Below are 18,037 nucleotides of genomic sequence, written 5' to 3' on the forward strand. Positions count from 1 at the left end.
ATACATCACTGTAACGTCCAGTCTGGACCTCCCACTGTTCTGATGGGACATTTTATACATCACTGTAACGTCCAGTCTGGACCTCCCACTGTTCTGATGGGACATTTTATACATCACTGTAACGTCCAGTCTGGACCTCCCACTGTTCTGATGGGACATTTTATACATCACTGTAACGTCCAGTCTGGACCTCCCACTGTTCTGATGGGACATTTTATACATCACTGTAACGTCTGGACCTCCCACTGTTCTGATGGGACATTTTATACATCACTGTAACGTCCAGTCTGGACCTCCCACTGTTCTGATGGGACATTTTATACATCACTGTAACGTCCAGTCTGGACCTCCCACTGTTCTGATGGGACATTTTATACATCACTGTAACGTCTGGACCTCCCACTGTTCTGATGGGACATTTTATACATCACTGTAACGTCTGGACCTCCCACTGTTCTGATGGGACATTTTATACATCACTGTAACGTCCAGTCTGGACCTCCCACTGTTCTGATGGGACATTTTATACATCACTGTAACGTCCAGTCTGGACCTCCCACTGTTCTGATGGGACATTTTATACATCACTGTAACGTCCAGTCTGGACCTCCCACTGTTCAGATGGGACATTTTATACATCACTGTAACGTCAAGTCTGGACCTCCCACTGTTCTGATGGGACATTTTATACATCACTGTAACGTCTGGACCTCCCACTGTTCTGATGGGACATTTTATACATCACTGTAACGTCAAGTCTGGACCTCCCACTGTTCTGATGGGACATTTTATACATCACTGTAACGTCCAGTCTGGACCTCCCACTGTTCTGATGGGACATTTTATACATCACTGTAACGTCCAGTCTGGACCTCCCACTGTTCTGATGGGACATTTTATACATCACTGTAACGTCTGGACCTCCCACTGTTCTGATGGGACATTTTATACATCACTGTAACGTCCAGTCTGGACCTCCCACTGTTCTGATGGGACATTTTAAACATCACCTACTGTTTTAAAGGGTTCATCTGGGATTGGTATATCCATTTTTCTAAACATTTAAATTAATTATATATTGGGTGCCGTTGATTCTTGAAGAATGTAACTTATAAATGCCCGATCACTCAGCTGTTTGCAAGTGGCGGGGTGACCTGTTGTTATTTTTCAAATCCTAGATTGCCCCTTTTTAAATGATCAAGTGTTATTTTTAGTCTTGTAGTGCAGACATGAATCCCTAATGGCCTTTAAATGAGTTGTAACTTGTTCTGTCTCGTCTCTGGCAGCAGAACAGATCTATTATAGTCGGCCAGTCAGGATCAGAGGAGAGAACTAACTAGTCCTGATGGTGACTGAAACTCTCTCCATTTGTTTTCACTGTGTACCTCCCTGATGGGATGGCGTAACTCAGAGGGCTTTAGATTGTGTGTGAGTGTATAATCTGCACGTGTGTGTGTGTGTGTGACAGGAAGCCTGCTCCTGTGTGTGTGAAGGGAGGGCAGGGGCCCCAGTAAGGGCAGGAATAATATTCATAAGCAGTCACTACACACACACACTCTCCTCTGCCCTCAGGATAATCTACCCTCTCTGTTTGTTTTTCCAAAAATGTTTTACTCAGACAAGATCTATCTGCTACATCTCTTTCTCTCTGCTACATCTCTCTGCTACATCTCGCTGCTACATCTCGCTGCTACATCTCTCTCTCTCTTTCTCTCTCTTTCTCTCTGCTACATCTCTCTGCTACATCTCGCTGCTACATCTCTCTCTCTTTCTCCCTCTCTCTCTCTGCTACATCTCTCTCTCTCTCTCTCTCTCTCTCTCTCTCTCTCTCTCTCTCTCTCTCTCTCTCTCTCTCTCTCTCTCTCTCTCTCTCTCTCTCTCTGCTACATCTCTCTCTCTTTCCCTCTCCCTTTCTCATTCTCTCAGCCAGCACTCTTCTCTTCTTTACCACAAGGTCAGTGGAGTGGGTGAAAATGTGTTTTTTTTAACCACTCATTTTCCGTCCAGGGAGTCAACATCAGGCTGGTGTAGCGTAGGCCTAGTTCAGGTTGTGATGCTGCGGGTGTTTGACGGGGTTGGAATGAGGGGGTTGTGTTCATAACGGTACAGGGTACAGAACACTACCAGTACACTCACAGCTACAGCTCTCTCTAGTTCCTCCTCCCCTTCACCTCTCTCACTTGGTACTCTCATATTTTCTCCCACGTTCTCTTGGCTGTCGTCCACAGAAATGGAGCTGGTAGTAGATGGTGTTCAGAAGCTGTGTTACTTGCTAACATTCTTCAACAGTAGCCTATATTGGTATTAGTACTAACTCCCCCACTATCCTTCAGTTGTCTTTTGGTTTGGCCATCCTACCTGGCTGTGTGCCATCCTGCCTGCCTGCTGCTGATGACGTGGAGGTGTGCTGGGCAGGGCGACTCGTCCAGGGGCCCGGCTAAGAATAGGCCAGGAAGGAATGTGAGAGAGCCATGAAGATCCTTCATCTTAGGGAGACGGTGGGGGGAGAGAGGGAGAGAGAGGGGGAGAGAGAAAGAACGGTCAGATAAGGTAGGGGTCTATCTGAGGGTGAACAGCCTCCAGGGAACTTCAGACACACACAGCAAGCTGAACTGACCGTCCACACTCTCTCTATCTCTCTCTATCTCTGTCTCTCTGCCTCTGTGTGTGGTTCTCTCTCTGTCTCTCTCTCTCTCTCTCTCTCTCTCTGTACGGTTCTCCCTCTTGGTGTCTGCGTACAGTTCTCTCTGTCGCTGTGTGTGGTTCTCTGTCTCCGTGTGTGGTTCTCTGTCTCTGTGTGGTTCTCTGTCTCTGTGTGTGGTTCTCTGTCTCTGTGTGTGGTTCTCTGTCTCTGTGTGTGGTTCTCTGTCTCTGTGTGTGGTTCTCTGTCTCTGTGTGTGGTTCTCTGTCTCTGTGTGTGGTTCTCTGTCTCTGTCTCTGTGTGTGGTTCTCTGTCTCTGTGTGTGGTTCTCTGTCTCTTGTGTGTGGTTCTCTCTGTCTGTGTGTGGTTCTGTCTCCTCCATCCATCCCCTCTGCCCATGGAGAGTAGAACTCAGAACAAAGCACCGTCCGTCAGCCCCTTGCCTTGCTGGGTAAAAAGCAGAGGCCAGAGATGGTTCACATGTGTCAGACAGAGAGACTAACCATGATGTTTATGTTTGATCTCTTTCTAGAGAAAGAGAGGAAGGGAGGGGGGGTAGAGAGAGAGAAGTAGAGAGGGAAATGGAAAGAGAAGGAGAGAGGACTAAGGAGGGACAGAGAGAGGAGAGAGGACTAAGGAGGGACAGAGAGAGGAGAGAGGACTAAGGAGGGACAGAGAGAGGAGGAGAGAGGACTAAGGAGGGACAGAGAGAGGACTAAGGAGGGACAGAGAGAGGACTAAGGAGGGACAGAGAGAGGACTAAGGAGGGACAGAGAGAGGACTAAGGAGGGACAGAGAGAGGACTAAGGAGGGACAGAGAGAGGACTAAGGAGGGACAGAGAGAGGACTAAGGAGGGACAGAGAGAGGACTAAGGAGGGACAGGGAGAGAAGGAGAGATGACTAAGGAGGAACAGAGAGAATGAGAGAGGACTAAGGAGGGACAGAGGAGGACTAAGGAGGAACAGAGAGAGGAGAGGGGACTAAGGAGGAACAGAGAGAGGACTGAGGAGGGACAGAGAGAGGACTGAGGAGGGACAGAGAGAGGACTAAGGAGGGACAGAGAGAGGACTAAGGAGGGACAGGGAGAGAAGGAGAGATGACTAAGGAGGAACAGAGAGAATGAGAGAGGACTAAGGAGGGACAGAGGAGGACTAAGGAGGAACAGAGAGAGGAGAGGGGACTAAGGAGGAACAGAGAGAGGACTGAGGAGGAACAGAGAGAGGACTGAGGAGGGACAGAGAGAGGACTAAGGAGGGACAGAGAGAGGACTAAGGAGGGACAGGGAGAGAAGGAGAGATGACTAAGGAGGAACAGAGAGAATGAGAGAGGACTAAGGAGGGACAGAGGAGGACTAAGGAGGAACAGAGAGAGGAGAGGGGACTAAGGAGGAACAGAGAGAGGACTGAGGAGGAACAGAGAGAGGACTGAGGAGGGACAGAGAGAGGACTGAGGAGGGACAGAGAGAGGACTAAGGAGGGACAGAGAGAGGACTAAGGAGGGACAGAGAATGAGAGAGGACTAAGGAGGGACAGAGAGAATGAGAGAGGACTAAGGAGGAGGAGAGAGGACTAAGGATGGACAGAGAGAGGACTAAGGATGGACAGAGAGAATGAGAGAGGACTAAGGAGGAGGAGAGAGGACTAAGGAGGGACAGAGAGAGGACTAAGGAGGGACAGAGAGAGGACTGAGGAGGGACGGAGAGAGGACTAAGGAGGGACAGAGAGGACTGAGGAGGGACAGAGGGAAGGAGAGAGGACTAAGGAGGGCCAGAGAGAGGACTAAGGAGGGCCAGAGAGAGGAGGAGAGAGTAGAGGGAAATTGAAAGAGAAGGTGAGGGGACTGAGGGACAGAGAGAGAAAAGAGGTAGATGGAGAATGAGAGAGGACAGGGGAGATGGAGAATAGACAGAGAAGTATAAAGCAGCTGTATGAGGCGTGCTTTCTCTTAGCATGGCCAGTGTCTCTACATTCATTATGGAAGTATGTACTGTAGCTTGGAGACTGTGGGAAAATGGTATTTGTCACATGCTTCCTAAACAACCGGTGTAGACTAACAGTGAAATGCTTACTGACGGGTCCTTTTCCAACAATGCAGAGTTAAAGATAAAATACAAATAAAAAATAGAAATGGTGACACAGGGAATAAATACACAGAAAATAACAAATAATAACGAGTAGAAATAACATGACTATATACTGGAAGTACCAGTACTGAGTCAATGTGCTGGGATATGAGGTAATAACATGGCTATATACAGGAAGTACCAGTACTGAGTCAATGTGCTGGGGTATGAGGTAATAACATGGCTATATACAGGAAGTGCCAGTACTGAGTTGATGTTCAGGGATATGAGGTAATAACATGACTATATACAGGAAGTACCAGTACTGAGTTGATGTGCAGGGTTACGAGGTAATTGAGGTAGATATGTACATATAGGTAGGGGTGAAGTGACTAGGCAACAGGATAGATAATAGACGGTACCAGCTGTGTGTGTGTGTGTGTGTGTGTGTGTGTGTGTGTGTGTGTGTGTGTGTTGGGGTGTGAGCATGTAGGTAGAGTCCAGTGTGTGAGCATGTGGGTAGAGTCCAGTGTGCAAGAGAGTTATTGTAAAAAAGGGTCAGTGATGGAAGTCCAGGTAGCCACTTGATTAGCTGCTTAGCAGTCTTGTTTAGCAGTCTTGATGAGCTATTTAGCCGTTTTGATTAGCTATTTAGCGGTTTTGTTTAGCAGACTTGTTTAGCAGTCTTGTGGTTTGGGGATAGAAGCTGTTCAGGGTCCTGTTGGTTCCAGACTTGGTGCATCGGTGCCGTGTGGTAGCACGGGTGCAGCTGTATAATTTTTTTAGGATCTGAGGGCCCATGCCAAATCTTTTCAACCACCTGGGGGTGGGGGAAAGAGAGCTGTCGTGTCCTCTTCACAACTGTGTGTGTGTGTGTGTGTGTGTGTGTGTGTGTGTGTGTGTGTGTGTGTGTGTGTGTGGACGGTTGTTGAGGTTCTTGTTGAGGTTGTTATCCTGGCACCACACTGCCAGGTGACTGACCTCCTCCCTATAGGCTTGCACCATGTGGTTTCTCTAGTCTGTTTGCACCATGTGGTTTCTCTAGTCTGTTTGCACCATGTGGTTTCTCTAGTCTATTTGCACCATGTGGTTTCTCTAGTCTGTTTGCACCATGTGTTTCTCTAGTCTATTTGCACCATGTGGTTTCTCTAGTCTGTTTGCACCATGTGGTTTCTCTAGTCTGTTTGCACCATGTGGTTTCTCTAGTCTGTTTGCACCATGTGGTTTCTCTAGTCTGTTTGCACCATGTGGTTTCTCTAGTCTGTTTGCACCATGTGGTTTCTCTAGTCTGTTTGCACCATGTGGTTTCTCTAGTCTGTTTGCACCATGTGGTTTCTCTAGTCTGTTTGCACCATGTGGTTTCTCTAGTCTGTTTGCACCATGTGGTTTCTCTAGTCTGTTTGCACCATGTGGTTTCTCTAGTCTGTTTGCACCATGTGGTTTCTCTAGTCTGTTTGCACCATGTGGTTTCTCTAGTCTGTTTGCACCATGTGGTTTCTCTAGTCTGTTTGCACCATGTGGTTTCTCTAGTCTGTTTGCACCATGTGGTTTCTCTAGTCTGTTTGCACCATGTGGTTTCTCTAGTCTGTTTGCACCATGTGGTTTCTCTAGTCTGTTTGCACCATGTGGTTTCTCTAGTCTGTTTGCACCATGTGGTTTCTCTAGTCTGTTTGCACCATGTGGTTTCTCTAGTCTGTTTGCACCATGTGGTTTCTCTAGTCTGTTTGCACCATGTGGTTTCTCTAGTCTGTTTGCACCATGTGGTTTCTCTAGTCTGTTTGCACCATGTGGTTTCTCTAGTCTGTTTGCTCCATGTGGTTTCTCTAGTCTGTTTGCACCATGTGGTTTCTCTAGTCTGTTTGCACCATGTGGTTTCTCTAGTCTGTTTGCACCATGTGGTTTCTCTAGTCTGTTTGCACCATGTGGTTTCTCTAGTCTGTTTGCACCATGTGGTTTCTCTAGTCTGTTTGCACCATGTGGTTTCTCTAGTCTGTTTGCACCATGTGGTTTCTCTAGTCTGTTTGCACCATGTGGTTTCTCTAGTCTGTTTGCACCATGTGGTTTCTCTAGTCTGTTTGCACCATGTGGTTTCTCTAGTCTGTTTGCACCATGTGGTTTCTCTAGTCTGTTTGCACCATGTGGTTTCTCTAGTCTGTTTGCACCATGTGGTTTCTCTAGTCTGTTTGCACCATGTGGTTTCTCTAGTCTGTTTGCACCATGTGGTTTCTCTAGTCTGTTTGCACCATGTGGTTTCTCTAGTCTGTTTGCACCATGTGGTTTCTCTAGTCTGTTTGCACCATGTGGTTTCTCTAGTCTGTTTGCACCATGTGGTTTCTCTAGTCTGTTTGCACCATGTGGTTTCTCTAGTCTGTTTGCACCATGTGGTTTCTCTAGTCTGTTTGCACCATGTGGTTTCTCTAGTCGGTTTGCACCATGTGGTTTCTCTAGTCGGTTTGCACCAAGTGGTTTCTCACCATGTGGTTTCTCTAGTCTATTTGCACCATGTGGTTTCTCTAGTCTATTTGCACCATGTGGATTCTCTAGTCTATTTGCACCATGTGGTTTCTCTAGTCTATTTGCACCATGTGGTTTCTGTAGTCTATTTGCGTTAGGGCTGTGATTTAAAGAGAGGATTGTAACAGGCTTTCTGCTCTCCTATCTACAGACAAGGCCAACGCGCCATTGGTTGTAAATTTTGATGCATTTTACATTCCTGTCAGTTGGAGGGTTAGATTAGCCTTTCCAGCCAGAGGAGCGGGGTGTTAGGTTTTCTCTAGGTACAGGTCTAGGATCAGCTCCCCCTCCCCCAATCCTAACCTTAACCATTAGTGGGGAAAATGCTAGACTGACCCAGGATTAGTGTCTAGAGGTAATTTCACCTACCAGCCAGACGAGCCAGGACTTTCCCTCAGTCAGGTGACAGCCTGTTGGTTGGAGGGAGCGCCTGGTGGTATGGCACAGAGCTGTGTGTGACGGTGTGTGTGTGACTGTGTGTGTGACTGTGTGTACGCACGCGCATGTAGATTTGGTGTGTCCCGCCCCCCTCTACATGTGGGGGCGTCAAGGTTCATGGAGGATTTGTTTTCATTTCTCAGTCAGCCTACAGGAAGCCTTCTAAACTGTTGATCATTTATCCTGTTCTCTCTCTCACACACACACACACACACACACACACACACACACACACACACACACACTGTTAACACTCTCTGGTTCTACAATCACTCATTGTTTACTACGTAGTGGAAACCACCCACCCAGAGTATTTGGTTGTTGTGATGGTGAGACTTTAAATGGTGATAGTCTGTCTGGCTGCTTTGTCTGGGTAACCTGAGACCTTGATGGAACCGGGTTACCTGATAGCTGGGCGGAGCTAGGCTGGGTAACCTGAGACCTTGATGGAACCGGGTTACCTGATAGCTGGGCGGAGCTAGGCTGGGTAACCTGAGACCTTGATGGAACCTGGTTACCTGATAGCTGGGCGGAGCTAGGCTGGGTAACCTGAGACCTTGATGGAAACCGGGTTACCTGATAGCTGGGCGGAGCTAGGCTGGGTAACCTGAGACCTTGATGGAACCGGGTTACCTGATAGCTGGGCGGAGCTAGGCTGGGTAACCTGAGACCTTGATGGAACCGGGTTACCTGATAGCTGGGCGGAGCTAGGCTGGGTAACCTGAGACCTTGATGGAACCGGGTTACCTGATAGCTGGGCGGAGCTAGGCTGGGTAACCTGAGACCTTGATGGAACCGGGTTACCTGATAGCTGGGCGGAGCTAGGCTGGGTAACCTGAGACCTTGATGGAACCGGGTTACCTGATAGCTGGGCGGAGCTAGGCTGGGTAACCTGAGACCTTGATGGAACCGGGTTACCTGATAGCTGGGCGGAGCTAGGCTGGGTAACCTGAGACCTTGATGGAACCGGGTTACCTGATAGCTGGGCGGAGCTAGGCTGGGTAACCTGAGACCTTGATGGAACCGGGTTACCTGATAGCTGGGCGGAGCTAGGCTGGGTAACCTGAGACCTTGATGGAACCGGGTTACCTGATAGCTGGGCGGAGCTAGGCTGGGTAACCTGAGACCTTGATGGAACCTGGTTACCTGATAGCTGGGCGGAGCTAGGCTGGGTAACCTGAGACCTTGATGGAACCGGGTTACCTGATAGCTGGGCGGAGCTAGGCTGGGTAACCTGAGACCTTGATGGAACCTGGTTACCTGATAGCTGGGCGGAGCTAGGCTGGGTAACCTGAGACCTTGATGGAACCTGGTTACCTGATAGCTGGGCGGAGCTAGGCTGCATCATGTAGCTAGTCACTCATTTCACTGTGTTCCAGTAAATCATATCCTAAATCATCTTGTTGTATCATATCAAATAAACAGATTTTTAACTGTCCATTGTTGGGTTGTGTGGAATTAGATATTTTTTTGTGTGTATGTATTATCAATCCCTAATGTGTCCAAGGCCTTTCTGTAAGCAGAGAGACTGCCTCTACAACCTATTTCTGAAAGAAGTTTCCTTTCAAATGTAGGTTCTAATATGGAGCTAGAGGTTCTCTGTGTGTAGGTTCTAATATGGAGCTAGAGGTTCTCTGTGTGTAGGTTCTAATATGGAGCTAGAGGTTCTCTGTGTGTAGGTTCTAATATGGAGCTAGAGGTTCTCCGTCCGTGTGTAGGTTCTAATATGGAGCTAGAGGTTCTCCGTGTGTAGGTTCTAATATGGAGCTAGAGGTTCTCCGTCCGTGTGTAGGTTCTAATATGGAGCTAGAGGTTCTCGTGTGTGTAGGTTCTAATATGGAGCTAGAGGTTCTCTGTGTGTAGGTTCTAATATGGAGCTAGAGGTTCTCTGTGTGTAGGTTCTAATATGGAGCTAGAGGTTCTCCGTCCGTGTGTAGGTTCTAATATGGAGCTAGAGGTTCTCCGTCCGTGTGTAGGTTCTAATATGGAGCTAGAGGTTCTCCGTCCGTGTGTAGGTTCTAATATGGAGCTAGAGGTTCTCCGTCCGTGTGTAGGTTCTAATATGGAGCTAGAGGTTCTCCGTCCGTGTGTAGGTTCTAATATGGAGCTAGAGGTTCTCCGTCCGTGTGTAGGTTCTAATATGGAGCTAGAGGTTCTCCGTCTGTGTGTAGGTTCTAATATGGAGCTAGATGTTCTCCGTCCGTGTGTAGGTTCTAATATGGAGCTAGATGTTCTCCGTCCGTGTGTAGGTTCTAATATGGAGCTAGATGTTCTCCGTCCGTGTGTAGGTTCTAATATGGAGCTAGATGTTCTCCGTCCGTGTGTAGGTTCTAATATGGAGCTAGATGTTCTCCGTCCGTGTGTAGGTTCTAATATGGAGCTAGAGGTTCTCTGTGTGTAGGTTCTAATATGGAGCTAGAGGTTCTCTGTGTGTAGGTTCTAATATGGAGCTAGAGGTTCTCTGTGTGTAGGTTCTAATATGGAGCTAGAGGTTCTCTGTGTGTAGGTTCTAATATGGAGCTAGAGGTTCTCTGTGTGTAGGTTCTAATATGGAGCTAGAGGTTCTCCGTCCGTGTGTAGGTTCTAATATGGAGCTAGAGGTTCTCCGTCCGTGTGTAGGTTCTAATATGGAGCTAGAGGTTCTCCGTCCGTGTGTAGGTTCTAATATGGAGCTAGAGGTTCTCCGTCCGTGTGTAGGTTCTAATATGGAGCTAGAGGTTCTCTGTGTGTGGGTTCTAATATGGAGCTAGAGGTTCTCTGTGTGTAGGTTCTAATATGGAGCTAGAGGTTCTCCTTCCGTGTGTAGGTTCTAATATGGAGCTAGAGGTTCTCCTTCCGTGTGTAGGTTCTAATATGGAGCTAGAGGTTCTCCTTCCGTGTGTAGGTTCTAATATGGAGCTAGAGGTTCTCCTTCCGTGTGTAGGTTCTAATATGGAGCTAGAGGTTCTCCGTCCGTGTGTAGGTTCTAATATGGAGCTAGAGGTTCTCCGTGTGTAGGTTCTAATATGGAGCTAGAGGTTCTCCGTCCGTGTGTAGGTTCTAATATGGAGCTAGAGGTTCTCCGTCCGTGTGTAGGTTCTAATATGGAGCTAGAGGTTCTCCGTCCGTGTGTAGGTTCTAATATGGAGCTAGAGGTTCTCTGTGTGTAGGTTCTAATATGGAGCTAGAGGTTCTCCGTCCGTGTGTAGGTTCTAATATGGAGCTAGAGGTTCTCCGTCCGTGTGTAGGTTCTAATATGGAGCTAGAGGTTCTCCGTCCGTGTGTAGGTTCTAATATGGAGCTAGAGGTTCTCGGTCCGTGTGTAGGTTCTAATATGGAGCTAGAGGTTCTCGGTCCGTGTGTAGGTTCTAATATGGAGCTAGAGGTTCTCCGTCCGTGTGTAGGTTCTAATATGGAGCTAGAGGTTCTCTGTGTGTAGGTTCTAATATGGAGCTAGAGGTTCTCTGTGTGTAGGTTCTAATATGGAGCTAGAGGTTCTCGTGTGTGTAGGTTCTAATATGGAGCTAGAGGTTCTCCGTCCGTGTGTAGGTTCTAATATGGAGCTAGAGGTTCTCTGTGTGTAGGTTCTAATATGGAGCTAGAGGTTCTCTGTGTGTAGGTTCTAATATGGAGCTAGAGGTTCTCTGTGTGTAGGTTCTAATATGGAGCTAGAGGTTCTCTGTGTGTAGGTTCTAATATGGAGCTAGAGGTTCTCTGTGTGTAGGTTCTAATATGGAGCTAGAGGTTCTCCGTCCGTGTGTAGGTTCTAATATGGAGCTAGAGGTTCTCCGTCCGTGTGTAGGTTCTAATATGGAGCTAGAGGTTCTCTGTGTGTAGGTTCTAATATGGAGCTAGAGGTTCTCTGTGTGTAGGTTCTAATATGGAGCTAGAGGTTCTCGTGTGTGTAGGTTCTAATATGGAGCTAGAGGTTCTCCGTGTGTGTAGGTTCTAATATGGAGCTAGAGGTTCTCTGTGTGTAGGTTCTAATATGGAGCTAGAGGTTCTCTGTGTGTAGGTTCTAATATGGAGCTAGAGGTTCTCCTTCCGTGTGTAGGTTCTAATATGGAGCTAGAGGTTCTCGTGTGTGTAGGTTCTAATATGGAGCTAGAGGTTCTCGTGTGTGTAGGTTCTAATATGGAGCTAGAGGTTCTCTGTGTGTAGGTTCTAATATGGAGCTAGAGGTTCTCCGTGTGTAGGTTCTAATATGGAGCTAGAGGTTCTCTGTGCGTTTGCCTCAGAGTGCTGAAGGATGGCAGGAAGACACAATGTCCGCCTTAGGCAGATTCTTTTCTGTTTTATGAAAGATTGAGTAGGCAGATATAGCCTGGAGCCTCCCAATCTAATTAGTCTGGTGTGACACACACACACACACACACACACACACACACACACACACACACACACGGCTGCTTATACAAACACCACACACACACACACACACACACGCATACACACACACACACACACACACACACACACACACACACACACACGCATACACACGTACCACTCACAAGCACACACGTATGCACACACACACAATCTTGACGCCCCATTTATCTGATTAATACTCTCTACCCGTCGCTCAGGTGTCAGTCAGTCAGTCAGCCCCCATAGTCCACCCAGTCTCTATATTTCTTCATTTGTATTGCCCCCACCCCCACTTTTCACCTGCAGCACACCTCCTCTTCACTGTCATCTTGTCTTTTCTTCTCTATTACCTGGCATGTAGCGCAGTGTCAAGACAGAGCAGGGTTCTGTGAGGTGACTTCATCTCTCTGTCTTTCTCTCTGTCTCGCTGTCTCTTTCTCTGTGTGTCTCTCTGTCTCTTTCTCTGTGTGTATCTGTGTCTCTGTGTCTGTCTCTCTCTCTCTCTCTCTCTCTCTCTTTGTAAAGCACTGTAGTAATTGCAGCATCCATGCTTTACTCACTACTCTCAGCCTGATCTGTAGTGTGTTGGAGTCCTCTCTACTAATGTACTGTCATCTGTAGTGTGTTGGAGTCATCTCTACTAATGTACTGTCATCTGTAGTGTGTTGGAGTCATCTCTAATGTACTGTCATCTGTAGTGTGTTGGAGTCCTCTCTACTAATGTACTGTCATCTGTAGTGTGTTGGAGTCATCTCTAATGTACTGTCATCTGTAGTGTGTTGGAGTCCTCTCTACTAATGTACTGTCATCTGTAGTGTTTTGGAGTCATCTCTAATGTACTGTCATCTGTAGTGTGTTGGAGTCCTCTCTACTAATGTACTGTCATCTGTAGTGTTTTGGAGTCATCTCTAATGTACTGTCATCTGTAGTGTGTTGGAGTCATCTCTACTAATGTACTGTCATCTGTAGTGTGTTGGAGTCATCTCTAATGTACTGTCATCTGTAGTGTGTTGGAGTCCTCTCTACTAATGTACTGTCATCTGTAGTGTGTTGGAGTCATCTCTACTAATGTACTGTCATCTGTATGTGTTGAGTCATCTCTAATGTACTGTCATCTGTAGTGTGTTGGAGTCCTCTCTACTAATGTACTGTCATCTGTAGTGTGTTGGAGTCATCTCTAATGTACTGTCATCTGTAGTGTGTTGGAGTCATCTCTACTAATGTACTGTCATCTGTAGTGTTTTGGAGTCATCTCTAATGTACTGTCATCTGTAGTGTGTTGGAGTCCTCTCTACTAATGTACTGTCATCTGTAGTGTGTTGGAGTCATCTCTACTAATGTACTGTCATCTGTAGTGTTTTGGAGTCATCTCTACTAATGTACTGTCATCTGTAGTGTGTTGGAGTCATCTCTAATGTACTGTCATCTGTAGTGTGTTGGAGTCCTCTCTACTAATGTACTGTCATCTGTAGTGTGTTGGAGTCATCTCTACTAATGTACTGTCATCTGTAGTGTGTTGGAGTCATCTCTACTAATGTACTGTCATCTGTAGTGTGTTGGAGTCATCTCTACTAATGTACTGTCATCTGTAGTGTGTTGGAGTCATCTCTACTAATGTACTGTCATCTGTAGTGTGTTGGAGTCATCTCTAATGTACTGTCATCTGTAGTGTGTTGGAGTCCTCTCTACTAATGTACTGTCATCTGTAGTGTGTTGGAGTCATCTCTAATGTACTGTCATCTGTAGTGTTTTGGAGTCATCTCTACTAATGTACTGTCATCTGTAGTGTTTTGGAGTCATCTCTAATGTACTGTCATCTGTAGTGTGTTGGAGTCCTCTCTACTAATGTACTGTCATCTGTAGTGTTTTGGAGTCATCTCTACTAATGTACTGTCATCTGTAGTGTTTTGGAGTCATCTCTAATGTACTGTCATCTGTAGTGTTTTGGAGTCATCTCTAATGTACTGTCATCTGTAGTGTGTTGGAGTCCTCTCTACTAATGTACTGTCATCTGTAGTGTTTTGGAGTCATCTCTACTAATGTACTGTCATCTGTAGTGTTTTGGAGTCATCTCTAATGTACTGTCATCTGTAGTGTGTTGGAGTCCTCTCTACTAATGTACTGTCATCTGTAGTGTTTTGGAGTCATCTCCTAATGTACTGTCATCTGTAGTGTGTTGGAGTCATCTCTACTAATGTACTGTCATCTGTAGTGTGTTGGAGTCATCTCTAATGTACTGTCATCTGTAGTGTGTTGGAGTCCTCTCTACTAATGTACTGTCATCTGTAGTGTGTTGGAGTCATCTCTAATGTACTGTCATCTGTAGTGTGTTGGAGTCATCTCTACTAATGTACTGTCATCTGTAGTGTTTTGGAGTCATCTCCTAATGTACTGTCATCTGTAGTGTGTTGGAGTCCTCTCTACTAATGTACTGTCATCTGTAGTGTGTTGGAGTCATCTCTACTAATGTACTGTCATCTGTAGTGTTTTGGAGTCATCTCTACTAATGTACTGTCATCTGTAGTGTTTTGGAGTCATCTCTAATGTACTGTCATCTGTAGTGTGTTGGAGTCCTCTCTACTAATGTACTGTCATCTGTAGTGTGTTGGAGTCATCTCTACTAATGTACTGTCATCTGTAGTGTGTTGGAGTCATCTCTACTAATGTACTGTCATCTGTAGTGTTTTGGAGTCATCTCTAATGTACTGTCATCTGTAGTGTGTTGGAGTCCTCTCTACTAATGTACTGTCATCTGTAGTGTTTTGGAGTCATCTCTACTAATGTACTGTCATCTGTAGTGTGTTGGAGTCATCTCTACTAATGTACTGTCATCTGTAGTGTTTTGGAGTCATCTCTAATGTACTGTCATCTGTAGTGTGTTGGAGTCATCTCTACTAATGTACTGTCATCTGTAGTGTTTTGGAGTCATCTCTAATGTACTGTCATCTGTAGTGTGTTGGAGTCCTCTCTACTAATGTACTGTCATCTGTAGTGTGTTGGAGTCACTCTACTAATGTACTGTCATCTGTAGTGTGTTGGAGTCATCTCTACTAATGTACTGTCATCTGTAGTGTGTTGGAGTCATCTCTACTAATGTACTGTCATCTGTAGTGTGTTGGAGTCATCTCTAATGTACTGTCATCTGTAGTGTGTTGGAGTCCTCTCTACTAATGTACTGTCATCTGTAGTGTGGTTGAGTGCATTTGAAAGACAAAGCATCAATCCCAATATTGAATCTCTGTCTCTCTCTCCTCTGTAGGCTGATGTGAGAGGACCATGATGAGGACAGGCCATGATGAGGACAGGCCATGGTGAGAAGGTGTGACTCAGGACCCAGCGCTGGGGAGGGCACCTGGAACATTGATGGATACTGGATATAGGTTAGGCCTGTGTGCTGTATGTCAATGTCAGCAACTAGTTGGGACTGGATATAGGGACTAGAGAGAGACTAGTAGTGGTTAGATATAGGGGACTAGTAGTGGTTAGATATAGGGGACTAGAGAGAGACTAGTAGTGGTTAGATATAGGGGACTAGTAGTGGTTAGATATAGGGGACTAGAGATAGACTGCGACCTGTACGCTCTTGTTGGCTGGCCCTCGCTTCATACTCGTCGCCAAACCCACTGGCTCCAGGTCATCTACAAGTCTCTGCTAGGTAAAGTCCCCCCTTATCTCAGCTCACTGGTCACCATAGCAGCACCCACCCGTAGCACGCGCTCCAGCAGGTATATCTCTCTGGTCACCCCCAAAGCCAATTCATCCTTTGGCCGTCTCTCTTTCCAGTTCTCTGCTGCCAATGACTGGAACGAACTACAAAAATCTCTGAAGCTGGAAACACTTATCTCCCTCACTAGCTTTAAGCACCAGCTGTCAGAGCAGCTCACAGATCACTGCACCTGTACATAGCCCATCTATAATTTAGCCCAAACAACTACCTCTTCCCCTACTGTATTTATTTATTTATTTTGCTCCTTTGCACCCCATTATTTATATTTCTACATTGCACTTTCTTCCACTACAAATCCACCATTCCAGTGTTTTACTTGCTATATTGTATTTACTTTGCCACCATGGCCTTTTTTGCCTTTACCTCCCTTATCTCACCTCATTTGCTCACATTGTATATAGACTTATTTTTCTACTGTATTATTGACTGTATGTTTGTTTTACTCCATGTGAAACTCTGTGTTGTTGTATGTGTCGAACTGCTTTGCTTTATCTTGGCCAGGTCGCAGTTGTAAATGAGAACTTGTTCTCAACTTGCCTACCTGGTTAAATAAATATAAGATACAGGGGACTAGTAGTGGTTAGATATAAGGGACTAGAGAGAGACTAGTAGTGGTTAGATATAGGGGACTAGAGAGAGACTAGTAGTGGTTAGATATAGGGGACTAGTAGTGGTTAGATATAGGGGACTAGAGAGAGACAAGTAGTGGTTAGATATAGGGGACTAGTAGTGGTTAGATATAGGGGACTAGTAGTGGTTAGTTATAGGGGACTAGAGAGAGACTAGTAGTGGTTAGATATAGGGGACTAGTAGTGGTTAGATATAGGGGACTAGAGAGAGACTAGTAGTGGTTAGATATAGGGGACTAGTAGTGGTTAGATATAGGGGACTAGTAGTGGTTAGATATAGGGGACTAGAGAGAGACTAGTAGTGGTTAGATATAGGGGACTAGTAGTGGTTAGATATAGGGGACTAGTAGTGGTTAGATATAGGGGACTAGAGAGGGACTAGTAGTGGTTAGATATAGGGGACTAGTAGTGGTTAGATATAAGGGACTAGAGAGAGACTAGTAGTGGTTAGATATAGGGGACTAGTAGTGGTTAGATATAGGGGACTAGAGAGAGACTAGTAGTGGTTAGATATAGGGGACTAGTAGTGGTTAGATATAGGGGACTAGTAGTGGTTAGATATAGGGGACTAGAGAGAGACTAGTAGTGGTTAGATATATGGGACTAGTAGTGGTTAGATATAGGGGACTAGAGAGAGACTAGTAGTGGTTAGATATAGGGGACTAGTAGTGGTTAGATATAGGGGACTAGTAGTGGTTAGATATAGGGGACTAGAGAGAGACTAGTAGTGGTTAGATATAGGGGACTAGTAGTGGTTAGATATAGGGGACTAGAGAGAGACTAGTGGTTAGATATAGGGGACTAGTAGTGGTTAGATATAGGGGACTAGTAGTGGTTAGATATAGGGGACTAGAGAGAGACTAGTAGTGGTTAGATATAGGGGACTAGTAGTGGTTAGATATAGGGGACTAGAGAGAGACTAGTAGTGGTTAGATATAGGGGACTAGTAGTGGTTAGATATAGGGGACTAGAGAGAGACTAGTAGTGGTTAGATATAGGGGACTAGTAGTGGTTAGATATAGGGGACTAGTAGTGGTTAGATATAGGGGACTAGTAGTGGTTAGATATAGGGGACTAGTAGTGGTTAGATATAGGGGACTAGTAGTGGTTAGATATAGGGGACTAGTAGTGGTTAGATATAGGGGACTAGTAGTGGTTAGATATAGGGGACTAGTAGTGGTTAGATATAGGGGACTAGTAGTGGTTAGATATAGGGGACTAGTAGTGGTTAGATATAGGGGACTAGTAGTGGTTAGATATAGGGGACTAGTAGTGGTTAGATATAGGGGACTAGTAGTGGTTAGATATAGGGGACTAGTAGTGGTTAGATATAGGGGACTAGTAGTGGTTAGATATAGGGGACTAGTTGTGGTTAGATACAGGGGACTAGAGAGAGACTGGTGGATAGATCCTGGATAGAAGGGAGTTAGTGTGGTGGTGTTACTACAGCCTGCCCTCTGCTGGCCGTTATGGGGAAGTACAGCATCATCCAAAGGCAAATGTGTAAAAAAAAAAGTCATTTACTTACAGTAGTGAGTTCATACATTTTCCAACTTTTCCCCGTACTGGTCCCCCATGGGAATCGAACCCACAACCCTGGCATTGCAAGTACCATGCTGTTAATTTGTCTTGATATCTGTTTGATCTGAAATGCAGCCACGTGATGGTAAAGGTT

General features: G+C 45.9%; 1 pseudogene; it reads left to right on the plus strand.

The window, feature by feature from the left end:
- Nucleotides 1-18,037, plus strand: part of LOC106599549 (fibroblast growth factor receptor substrate 2-like) — a 79,641-nt pseudogene that overhangs the window by 42,510 nt on the left and 19,094 nt on the right.

The sequence above is a fragment of the Salmo salar genome, chromosome ssa17 (assembly GCF_905237065.1).
Source record: "Salmo salar chromosome ssa17, Ssal_v3.1, whole genome shotgun sequence".
Lineage (NCBI taxonomy): Eukaryota > Metazoa > Chordata > Actinopteri > Salmoniformes > Salmonidae > Salmo > Salmo salar.